Source organism: Pan troglodytes, chromosome 1, assembly GCF_028858775.2.
Source record: "Pan troglodytes isolate AG18354 chromosome 1, NHGRI_mPanTro3-v2.0_pri, whole genome shotgun sequence".
Classification (NCBI taxonomy): Eukaryota; Metazoa; Chordata; class Mammalia; order Primates; family Hominidae; genus Pan; species Pan troglodytes.
This window is the reverse complement of record NC_072398.2, coordinates 116,462,478-116,474,640: the sequence shown is the minus strand read 5'-3', so window position 1 is coordinate 116,474,640 and position 12,163 is coordinate 116,462,478. Positions and strand designations below refer to the sequence as shown.

The following is a 12,163-nucleotide window of genomic DNA, read 5'->3' as shown; positions in this document are numbered from 1 at the left end:
ACGTGAGATTATTCCCATCCGAATGGCAAATGATGGTTACAGTGAACAGGCTTTTAGAAAAGGGAATTCCAAGTACTGAACTGAGAGCCCAAGAGGACTTCTTTGATTCACAAGGATTGGGTGAACTCTGCTACCTAACATAGCTTAGGTGTTAGGTGCCACTGTAGGTGGCAATAGGTCCAGAAAAGCACCGCATGGAGTGCTTAGGTGACAGTGCACATCTGTTTCATTGAAGCTCATGAAAACAGGATGATTTTACTGCTTTGCATTTCACATTTGGTACATTTAATGTTTTCGCCTTCTGCCCAAGCTATTTCATTATCATCATTATCAAGACTTTTGATAATCCTCCCCATTATCATGGGAAGTATTTATTATGCATCTATTTCTATTCTGCTAGGCTTACCACAATGTGGGCTGGAGCTCATGGCTTTCCATAGTATCTGGCCTCCACCACACAGCAACAAAGCCATTTAACAACTATTAGAAATTAATATAATTCAGTCACTGGCAGACTGAGAGAGATAAAAATTGGAGATAAAAAATGGGCCCTGTAATGCACAGGTGAGATAAAGTATGTGGTTAAAAAAAAGTAAGTGAATACCATGCCAAATGCTACCCATCCTATAAAGCCTACTCAAATGCATCCTTCTCTAAGAAGCTCACCCATAGAACTTGCTTTACAAAAGCACATTTTTTGGTACTTCTTGAATTCTGTGCCTTTTATGCACATCTTATTTTCTGCTCTCTGAACTCACTGAGGAACATGTCACATATCATGAACATGTTTCATGATACCTAGCACAATGCATGAAATATTCAACAAAGTTTGATGAATGAGAAAGCAAATCAACAAACTCTGTCAAAAAACGTGTTGAATGCCTAAGCACTATGCAAAGCATTGGGGGTATAATGATGAACAAGACAGCCAAGGCCCCTGCCTTCAGCAAGCTCACAGTCTAATAGGGAAGGAAGCCCAAGAACTCAACAGGCAATTACTTTAACATGGTATGTACATTGATGTGATTGAATGATATAGAAAAGAGGAAAAGTCATACTTTCTAGCCTGCCAAGTATCTTATGATTCAATATTAAATTTCCCTTTCTCTATTTAGAGCACAAGCGGCAAATTCAAATGTTTTCATGAGCCAGGTAGGTAATATCAAGTAAGACAATAGTGGGGAGTGGGGACTTTAGTGACCTGGAGAGTTTATGCTCCACTTCTAGGATGGAGGAGCTACTCAGCTTCAGCCAATTGTATCATGGAAGCCTGAACGTTGATTCAGTGTTGCCAGATCTAATTTTCTTCTGGGAAGCAAGCAATTTGGATTTTTATGTGAAATCTTCTGATTTTTAAATGTTGGCAACCAATTTTCTATTTTGTGGCTTAGATGTGACCTGAGAACTACCATTGACTGCCTCTAATTCAGGGCTTCCATAGAGTGGTGCCCCTTATGAGGAGCCCACACGCCATGCCTCCCCTGTATGGGTCCCAGAGCCCACGCTATCAACTCTCCACCTCTCAGCCCTCTCTCTTCTCCTCGTCTTCCTTTCACACCCTATTCCAGTAAGTGTGAAGGGCTCTCAAGCTAAATCAGTTAGGGAAGGGCTGACATCTACAGTTTGTGGGAAAATAGTTTAACCTTTATGAAAAGTCAGAGGTACAGGGCCCCTGGGAGTTGGGGATGTGAGTGGGATGGAAGAGCCTAGTGGGGAACTCTCCCAAGCTTCTTGCATTATGGGCAATGCTCTCCTTTAAAAAGCATTAACAAAGGTCAGATTAACAAGTCAACACTGAAACTGTATCCAAACAAGTCTCCCTAATTGTAGGGAGAAAGCAGAGAAGGGGCTAGTGGAAAAAGTCCAGAGGACAAGACTGAATCCAAAGCCTTTCCCTCTCCATCCACTGGCAGGCTTGGGGCATATTCGATAAGGTGAAGGGAAATTGCAAAATTAGAACTGGCAACTTATACAGAGAGGCCCAGTGCAAGGCCATGGGCCTGAGGCAGGCTCAGAAAGTTGAGGAATTGTGGGGGAAAGAGGATTTGGCAGCCTGACTTCCTGTGGCTGTATCCAAGGCTAATTAGTTTGCAGTGTTCTGTGTGTGCCTGAATGGAAATGATCCCAGTCTTGAGAGGCAGGGGGGTAAGGAAATCAAAAACACATGCAGAAAGAAAGAAGGGGAAGGGATTGGTGGGAGAGGAAGGCCAGGGGTTGTGGGGGGCCGGGGGGGAACCCGTCCTTTGGCTACATTTTCTTTTTTCAGGAGAGGGCTCTCATCATTCTGTTTCATGACCAGTAAATCACCACCACAGCCCTGTCCATCACATCTCACATCTGCTGCAGAACTCGTTAAACATCAAAAGACAGGCCTATCAGTTCTGCTTAGTTAGAAGTCTGACTTACTAGAGGTCTAACCAAGGAGGAGTTTGCATGTTTTTAATAATAGCTTAAGGAACTTCGTAGCACCCCATAAATTACTTAATGCAACAAACTCTTCCTGTAGTCCAGCTGGCATTTGAAAGTTGCTGAACCAACCCAGACCTGCCCCTATGGCAATGGCTTTTTGGTGGTCACATTCCAGGACACCACAGGGTGTTAGTTAATGCTTTAATTCATAATTCTGAGCCCGTTATTAAAAATGAGTTACGTTGCTGTGTATGTCCTCCCTGGAATGCATGACTCACAATTCCTTTGCCTTTGTCTTTCTGACTCACTTGTCTAAAGAGGTAACCTGGCCAGGCTATTCCATATGTGTGCTGTGGGATCACATTGCCGGGCACCTCAGAGCAAAAAGAAATGGTCTAGTGGAGAAATGGATCAATAACTAGGGGCAATAAAATCAGAACCTTGTCCCAAACTTGAAGGTACATGCTCGACAGATATATTAATATAAATCAGTAAATATTTACCGAGTGCTTACTCTGTGCTAGAAACGAGACATACAAAAACAAATTCTGACATTCTGACTCCTTTTAAAGAGTCCACAATATTGTGGACACATATGAACACTCTGAGGTTTAAAAAACAAACAAACTAACACAAATGGAAGGATAATATTATTCCACCAGTAACCCTTTAGAAGTTCCTTGGGTGTTGGTGCATTTTTCTGTCCCTGTTTGAAGCTAACCTCCTAGGTCTCCAGCCCCTGTGAGGGACACAGTCTCAGTAAAACCCACAACATCTGCTCAAGAGAAGCTTCAAAGAAGCACAATGCTTGGAATCATATCTTCTCTAAGAAAATGTAGGGTCAAAAACTCAACCCAGACCTCCTGACTTCATTTTTTCTACCCATTTGACAAGGCCACAAAAGAAATCTTTAAGCACCTATCTAAGTAATATTTCCTCTACACAACAGTCTATATGGCATGAGGCTAATATTCAGACAAAAATCAAGGGAATACACATCATACTACTAATTTATTATTTATGGCATTCTTGCATTGTGCCAGGAATTGAGCCATGCTGATAAATATTATTAGAACATAATCCCTCATTTCATAGAACTTCCCTTCATGTCAAGAGACAAAGTCCACCACAGTAAGAGAAATGACCAAAGTGTGCAGAGGATTCTATGGTAGCAGGAGAAGGTACTCAACTCAGACATGAGTACTGGTACTAAGGTACTGAGGACAGAAGGCTTTCTTAGCAAAGATGGTGTGTTAAACTGAGTCTCAAAGAAGCAATTAGCCAGAGGTAGGAGATGGGACATTCTAGGAATTCTAGTATCAGTGGTGTAGCTGTTTGCAATGATCTGTCTCCCAAACCCTCAGATGGTCTCATTATCATTGTCTTCACTAGAAAATTAATGAACAATTGCTTTGTGCAGAAGCTGTAGAAACTGTACTAGGTATTATAGATTCAACAATGTTTTCTATCCTTCTGTCACACACAGCTTAGGAGTGATTAGACAGCATGGATGGATGGATAGATATAGAGACAGACAGATGATGGCAATACCCAACCTGTACTTTACTTTTGTGTGGCAGTACCAGTTCTAAGGAGCTTCACAGTGGGCTTCATTTACCCTCACTGTCCTGAGATGGAGGTAGGGAAGACATTGCTTAATCCATTTTGAAAAAGAATAGATTCCTAGGCTAACGAATAGTGCAGATGACCAGTGCACATGCCTGATTACTTGAAAGGAGGTCAAGGGAAGAAAAACATCAAGGGAGGAAAAACATGGGTAAAGGGGGTAGATGTTCTGAAGGGAAGCAGATGAACTGGCCAAGCTGAGATGGGAAGAGAAAGCCATTGCTCTGAGCACCTGGAGCAGGTGCAGGTTCTCAGTCTTGGCAGCAAACTCACCTCTGGCTGAAGCAGCACCTCCATGAAGACCTAGAGGCTAGGCTGAGGGTGCTGTGGACATACCATTAACAGGAAGGCTGAAAGACACATAAAGTAGGAGTGACCTAGGAGAGTCTTCCCTGAGTTGGCCCTTTACAATATGTTTGACCACTTGAGCACCAGCTCTGTGGGGGTCAGCATGGTCTGGGGCTGGGATTATCACTATGATGACTCTTCTTCCACCCCTTCTCTCCATCTCTAAATGCTGCATCCCCCTGGGCTTAAGTCTAGATTCTGTTTAAGTGCCTCTTCCTTAATTTCACAACTAGGTTTAGAGGCTCAACTGAACTACCATTTGCCACAAGGTATTGGAACTCAGAGTGTCTCTGTCTCTCCTACTAGTCTGTGGGCCTTCGAGGGTAAGGATCATGTTCCTATAGTGTCAGCACTTACTACAGAGACTAGCAAATAGTAAGTATGCAATGAAATTTGTTGAATAACTAAATAAATGAATGGGTTTATGTACATAAGAATATCACCAGATCCCCCAGACCATGACATCTATGGTTTCTATATAAAGAATCCAGTTCCTAGGGCATACGGGATTTTTTTTTTTTTTTAATCTAGAAGCGCTTCTACTCAGAAACAGTCTTATTTCCAAACACTATTTATGATGGTCTTAATTTTCTTCTTCTTTTTTTTTTTTTTAGAAAGAGTGTCTTACTCTGTTACCTAGGCAGCTGGAGTGCAGTGATCACAGCTCACGGCAGCCTTGAACTCCAGGGCTCAAGCAATCCTACTGCCTCAGCCTCCCAAGTAGCTGCAACTACAGGCACATGCCACCATACTCAGCTAAGTTTTTTTTTTTTTTAAATTTTTTGTAGAAATGGGGTCTCATTTTGTTGCCCAGGCTGGTCTTGAATGCCTGGCCTCAAGCCATCCTCCTGCCTCTGCTTCCCAAACTGTAGGATTACAGGTATGAGCCACCGCATCTAGCCTGTGATTGTCTTTTTGTTGTGTCAACTTGGATAGACTACAGTCTCTGGTTACAGAATCAAATACAAATCTAGGTGTTATTGTGAATGGAATTTGTAAATGTAATTTAAGACTATAATTAGTAGACTTTAACAAAGGGAGCGTATCCTAGATAATCCAGGTGAGCCCAATTTAATCAGCTGAAAGGCCTTAATAGCAGAGCTGAGGCTTCCCTGAAGAGGAAGAAATTCCACCTGCGGATGGCAGCTTCCACCTGTGCCTGACAGTTCCAGCCTGCCCTCCTGAGTGCCTGCCCTACAGACTTCAGACTTGCCTAGCCATCCCCCACAATCACATAAGCCAATTCTTTGTAATAAACCTCTTAATATTTATGTCCTATTCGTTCTACTTCTCTAATTGGATCCTGACTGATACACTATAAATTCAAAGTGTCTTAGAGAGGCTGAGCTTGCAGTTTCCCAGTGTACTTTCAGTAAATAACAGAATATCAAACTTTCAGAGCTTTAAATCAGACATACTCTTATTCCTGCTGATACATTCTACCAAGCATCTTTTCCTAACATGGACCAGTTAAATGTCTCATTTTTCTTTTTTTTTTTCCAAGCAATAGTGTCACTTGCCAAAGATGTTTTAAGTTCATTAATTTAACCCTTCTCCCCAACCATTTCTGCAGGTGTGGTAGAGAAGAGACCTCCTTAGCAGTTATGGTTAGTGTCAGACTGGGCTGCCTTGCCACCTTGAAGTAGCGTAGATTTGAGAGTATAGATTGTCTTTCAGATTACAGAACTAGTCCCTGAAGTTAAGTAGCAGAGCTTTTACCATGCTTAGTTCCAAATTCTAGAACAACCCCCAGCCTTCTCCAAAGTTAAAAACAGTCTAATTGACAGTGGTTGATTTTGGCTGGCTGGGTGATGATGAAAGAAAGGAGAGCACTTGCATAGTTTATGGTGAAGATAAAGCACATATCAGGCATTGTAATTATCTAGCCGCACACTATAAACTTTTCCATTTCATTCATTTCTGTATCTCTTGCTCTTTATTGTCAGTTGCAGAGGCACAACACTTTTCTCAGGATTCATGATCAACTCTGCCCTTTGCAATTGTTCCTACTGTCTAAAAATTAATTCCACATGCATGTACAAACTTACATTTTATTTTCTCACTGCCTTCTGATTTTAAAAATGTTTCTACTTTCATTTTGTCATAATTATGCTCCTTTTTTAAGTAACACTTTTAATATTATTGCTACTTTTGCACTTCTCAGATATGTGGAGTCAAAAATGTTTCTAGAACATTTCAAAATCATGCACAAATGCAGCAAATTACCAAGTATTAAGGAGTAAGTGGTTGGCAGAGACCTAAATGGCAGGGCATTGGACAATAGCGCCATCTGTTGGTTGTGGATAGAGCTGGCTTCTCTCTATCCGGTCTTTATTCTTAGGTATAAAGGGTAATTTCCTATGATAGTTCCTAGGAGGAGGAACTTCTGTCATGATTTCACACACCCTTGACGTACTTTCTTTCTGTGAATGTTAAAAGCCTTTAATAGTAAGGGTCACTTTGGTCCCAAGTGGTCAGGCTGGGCCTTTGGAAGGCCAGGTGAGCCCACACAGGGAGTTCTGCGTGAGCCCCTCATTGCTCCTATACCAGTGCCACAGCTGTTTTCCAGTGAGAGCCATTACCTAGATCACAGGTTCTATACTCTGGCTGCACCTCAGAACCTCTGGGTTGTGGCATAGGCTTTGTGATTTTTTCAAAGTTTGCCAGTTGATTCCAATGTATAGCTAGGGCTGAAAAACACCTAAAGGAAGAGAAAGACATGGAAGAATTAACATTCTACACATTTGTTAAGATCTCCATTTTCCTCATGCCGGCATCCACTCTTTTTCAGCCAAAGCACTGTTTACCAAATGTATCCCAAGGAGATATTAGAAACAAACAGGTTTCATGATTTTTCCAAGATCAGCCGATACTTCTGTGGCAGGTCCAGGTCTGGAACCTGGCACCCAGAGACCTAAGCCACAAGAGCTGTGAGCTGAAAGCCATCAAGTGTCCCAGTTTATAATTGTGTCCTCATCTGTAAATGGATGGCTTTAGACCTGAGTTTCCTTTTCCTGGAAAGATAAAGCCACCAGAGGTGAACTTCATTCTTCTTTTAGAGAAAGGAGGAAACAGGACGACTTTTGCAGCCTAATGTGACAAGGCAGCTTTCTACCATCTCAAGAGAGACCATAGCTCTTGGCTACAGTTGCCTGCAAGCCCAAGGATGGGACAGAGGAAGCTGAATGCAAAATCCTCCTATCTTAGAAGCTTCCCAGGAATTTCATTAGGGCTGTTTATCATGAAAAGTTGTTTAAGATTTAGGGATACCTCAATATGTGTTCTAACGTGGAAAACAGACCTTTCTTTACTCAGTGGAAGAAAATAATGAATTGACAAATGTATTTACAAGACATTTCTGTGCCAACAGGTCACTCTCTACATTTCCTGATAGACCATCTCCTGACACATTCTTTCAGAATTTTATGACTATTAGGATCTAAGATTGGATGGAACTAGGATTGGATCCAGTTCAGCAGTTCCTTAGACCAGGAAAATAGCCCCAGCTGTCAAGTAGCTCTAAGCAAATGACTTTAATCTTCCTAAACTTGAGTCTGTATCAGCAATAAATGGAGTTATTGTTATAATCAAATAACAGAGAGCACAAGAAAGGTTTGTAAACTATAATGTGCCATATAAAGCTCAAGCAATATGATGAGGACTGTTTTTCACTCTCCAAAGGGAATCTTTCCTCCAACCAAGTCCCCTCTTTGTCAATCACAGTGAGTGGAATATGCTTGGCCCCACCCTCTCCAAGACTGTCCCTGTGTCCCCATCTTACCCTCTCATCCTGTCCAAATCCTGCCATTATTCCACACCCAAATCAATTTTACCAAGTTCAAGAAAACACTTTCTGACCAATATAGTTCAGTGATTTCTCCCTTCTCTAAATTTCTGTAGCATTTTACAATTGATGCCAAAGAATGTATAAATTCAGATGACTTGCCTTGCCTCCTATTCTTTCATCTATGTCCTTTCTGTCTCCATAACCTTTTTTTAAATACACCTTTTATAGAATTAAAACACACATACAGAAAATATGCATGTAGCACAAAATAACCCATGCAAGCACCACCCAGATCACTCACCTACAGAACCCTGACAGCATCTGAGAAGCCCTTCTTGGGCACCTTTCCAACCACTGTCTCCACTCTCCTTCCAAAAGATGCCCACTCTGCTGACTGCTAATACCATACATTAGTTTCACCTGCTTTTGAGTTTTCTATAAAGTGTGTATTATTTGATGTCTAGCTTCTTTTGCTCAACTTTACACTTGTGATAATCATCCATTTTGTTGTACGTGGCAGCAGTGTCTTCATTTTAATTAGTTTGCCATTTCATGGATATATCACAGTTTATCTCTCCATTCTATTGTTTGAGGACATTTGAATTGTTTTTAATTTGGCTATTTTAAATAATGCTGTTATGGACATTCTTATGTTCGGCTTTTAGTAAACACTTGTATGCATTTCTTCTGGGCATATATCTAGGAATAGAACTAGTGGGTCATAGGGTGGGCATATGTTCAACTTCGGTATATACTAACAGTTTCTCAACGTGATTGCACCAATTTACACTCCCAATAGTAACGTATGTGTGTTCCATTACTCTATAGCTTCACAAATACCTGGTATTTTCAGTCTTTTAAATGTTAGCCACGTTGTTGATATACCATATATTTCACTGTAATTTTAATTTGCTTTTTCCTGATAGCTAATGAGGTTGAGCACTTTAAAAAAATGCTTATTGGCAATGTGGATATTCTGTTTTGTGAAGAAAATAGCATCCAATTTTTACTAGGTTTTCTGACTTTTTAAATTGTGAAAAATTTATATGAAATGTCATTTTATATATAATATTTTTATACATACATTTTCTTCCATTCTATAACTTTCTTTTCCTTCTCATAATGGTGTCTTTTTATAAACAGAAAATGCCAATATTTTAATTTTTTTTGGGAATGTTATTTCTTATTTAAGAAATCCTTGCCTGCTCCAGGCATACAAAATATCATTCTATGTTATTTTTTAGAAACTTTACTATTTTACATATCATTTTTTGATCTAAAATCACCTGGAAATGATTTTTTTTCTTTTTCTTTTTTTTTTTTAAGAGACGGAATCTCATCCTGTCGCCCAGGCTGGAGTGCATGGAGTGCAGTGACACAATTTTGACTCACTGCAACCTCTGCCTCCTGGGTTCAAGCAGTTCTCCTGCCTCAGTCTCCCAAGTAGCTGGGACTACAGGTGCACACTGCCATGCCTGGCTATTTTTTTTTTTGTATTTTTTAGTAGAGACGGGGTTTCACCATCTTGCCCAGGCTGGTCTTGAACTCCTGAGCTCAGGTGATCTGCCCGCCTTGGCCTCCCAAAGTGCTAGGATTACAGGGGCGAGCCACTGCGCCTGGCCCTGGAATTGATTCTTTACATAATGTATGGACAGGAGTCAAGATTGTTTTTTCTCATATGGATATCCAATTGACCATTAATTAAAATAGTGTCTTTTTCCCACTGCTCTGCATGGACCAATGGTGTCCATATACGTGTGGGTCTGATTCTAGACTTTCTATTGTGTTCCATTGGTCTATTTGTCTATTTTTGTGCCTCTATTCGCATTGTATTAATTATTTGATAATAATTATTGTATATAATAGGATAAGTGTTCAAACTCTAATCTTCTTAAAGATTCTCTTACCTATTGCTGTCATTGTACATTTCTATATGTAATTCCACATAAATTTATCTACTTTTAAAAAGAACATCTGTTGGAATTTTAATTGAGATTGCATTGAATGTATAGATCAATTTGAGGAGACTTAATATTTTTGCACTATTGAGTCTTCCAATCTATGGATCTCCATTTTAGCTCTTCTTTAATTTCTCTAATATTGTTTTATAGTTTTCTGTGTAAGGTAATACACATTTTTCATTATATTTATGCCTAGATATTTGATGTTCTTTTATTCCACTGTATTTTCTTTAAATTTCATTTTCTACTTGTTCGTTGCTACTATACCCTTACTTGATTTTTATTAATTGTCCTTGAATCCAGTGAGTTTACTAAATTGACTTATTAACTTTGGAAGTTTATCTATAAATTCCTTTGGATTTTCTAGGTACACAATTGTGTTCTGTGTAAATAATACATTTTACTTCTTTCTTCCCAGTCCTTATATGCTTTATTTCTTTTCTTTTCCTTATTGTACCATTACAATTTTAACCTCTAGTATCATGTTAATTAGAAGTAATGAAACCAGAGATTCTTGTCTTATTTTTAATTTTGGGAGGAAAATTATATTTCACCATTTAGTATAATATTTATAGTAGATTTTTGGTAGATGCCTTTTATCTTTTCAGCTCCAGAATTTCTATTTGGCACTTTTTAATAACTTCTATTTCTTTGCTGAGATTCCACATCTCTTCATTAATTATAATCATGTTTTTAAAAAAATCTTTGAAAATATTTATATAGCTGCTTTAAAGTCTTTGTTAACCCCAGAATCTGGGTCATGTCAGAGTATGTTTCTATTGACTGCTATTTCTTTTGATTGTATTTTCTTGTCACTGTGTGTGTGTGTAATACTCTTTTATAGTATGCCAGACATTTTGGAGGGAACACTGTAGCGACTGGATACTGTTATCACCCTCTGAAAAATGTTGATTATTTTTTCTCTCAGGCAATTAACTTGGGTGGACTCAAACCCCAAACTCCCTCCCATATGAGAGGAAGTAGCTGAAATCTCTAGTAAGTTCTTTCAGACTTTCACCTGTTGCTTTTCACTGGGCTCCTCAGAGTCTTCCTCATACATACATAGTTTAGGGATCATCCAGATGTTTGGGCAGAGTTTATGTGCACATTTTGGGGTTCTCTCTTAGGCTCCCGCCTTCCTGACACCTCACTCTCTGTTCTGTTAACCCTAACTCCATTTAATGATTCCTTGAACTGCTAAGAATAATGTTCTCTTCTTGAATTCTTGTAGCCCTATATTGTACAGACTGCAGAGTGCCTTCAGACAAAAGGCATATCAAGGCAAATCTCCATAAAAAATGCTATATTGAAGGGATGAATTCCTCTCCAATTTCTGTCTGCTTTTGGCCACTATCCAGTGCCTTCAAGTATTTTTTTATTTCTCTCAAGAATAATTGTTTTCTACAGAAAGGTTTATCTAATACAAGCTACTACAAAATTAATGGAAGTGGAATGTAGTGAAAGGCTTTGAATTATGGATTACACTTCTTTATTAGGCATAAGACTATTCAGATGTCTTATATTTTTCCCCAGCTTTAGTAAATTGTGTTGTTTGAGAAATTTGACTCATCTAAAAGTTCAAATTTTTTGGCATAAAGCTGTTTATAATATCTCACATTATATACTTTTGTAGATTAAGTATTTTGAATTTATATAAAACTGAGGAAGAAACTAGAGAAAATTGCAGGGCATGGTCCAAATTTAAATCCAACAATACTTTTAAAAATATTCCATATGACATATATATGTACTATTTAAATAGTACCTGTGTGACATTTACTTATATTTTCTTATATTATTCATTTGATTTCAACTTTATAAAACTTAAATGACAAGAATTTTTTAAATTAAAATAGTTTTCAAAATATAAAATGTTTACATACTTAAGAATTTCTATTTTTTCCAAATATTATCATCTATAAGTTAAAATAGATTTGAATTACCTCTCTTCATCAGTTATATATCCTAAAAATTGCCTCAGCCTTTTGCTTATTTTTTTTTTTACTAATAAAATATGCTTTTGAAAGTGGCA

At 38.8% G+C, this 12,163-nt stretch overlaps 1 long non-coding RNA gene across 2 annotated transcripts in view; it reads left to right on the top strand.

Annotated features, from left to right (window-relative positions):
* LOC107967725 (uncharacterized) overlaps positions 1 to 6,982 on the top strand; it is a 53,756-nt gene extending 46,774 nt beyond the window's left edge. For both annotated transcript variants that reach the window (XR_008548480.2, XR_010152735.1), the window contains one exon: positions 4,998 to 6,982. This is a non-coding gene — a long non-coding RNA (uncharacterized LOC107967725). The remainder of the gene's footprint in view (positions 1 to 4,997) is intronic.
* Positions 6,983 to 12,163: the final 5,181 nt, after the last annotated feature.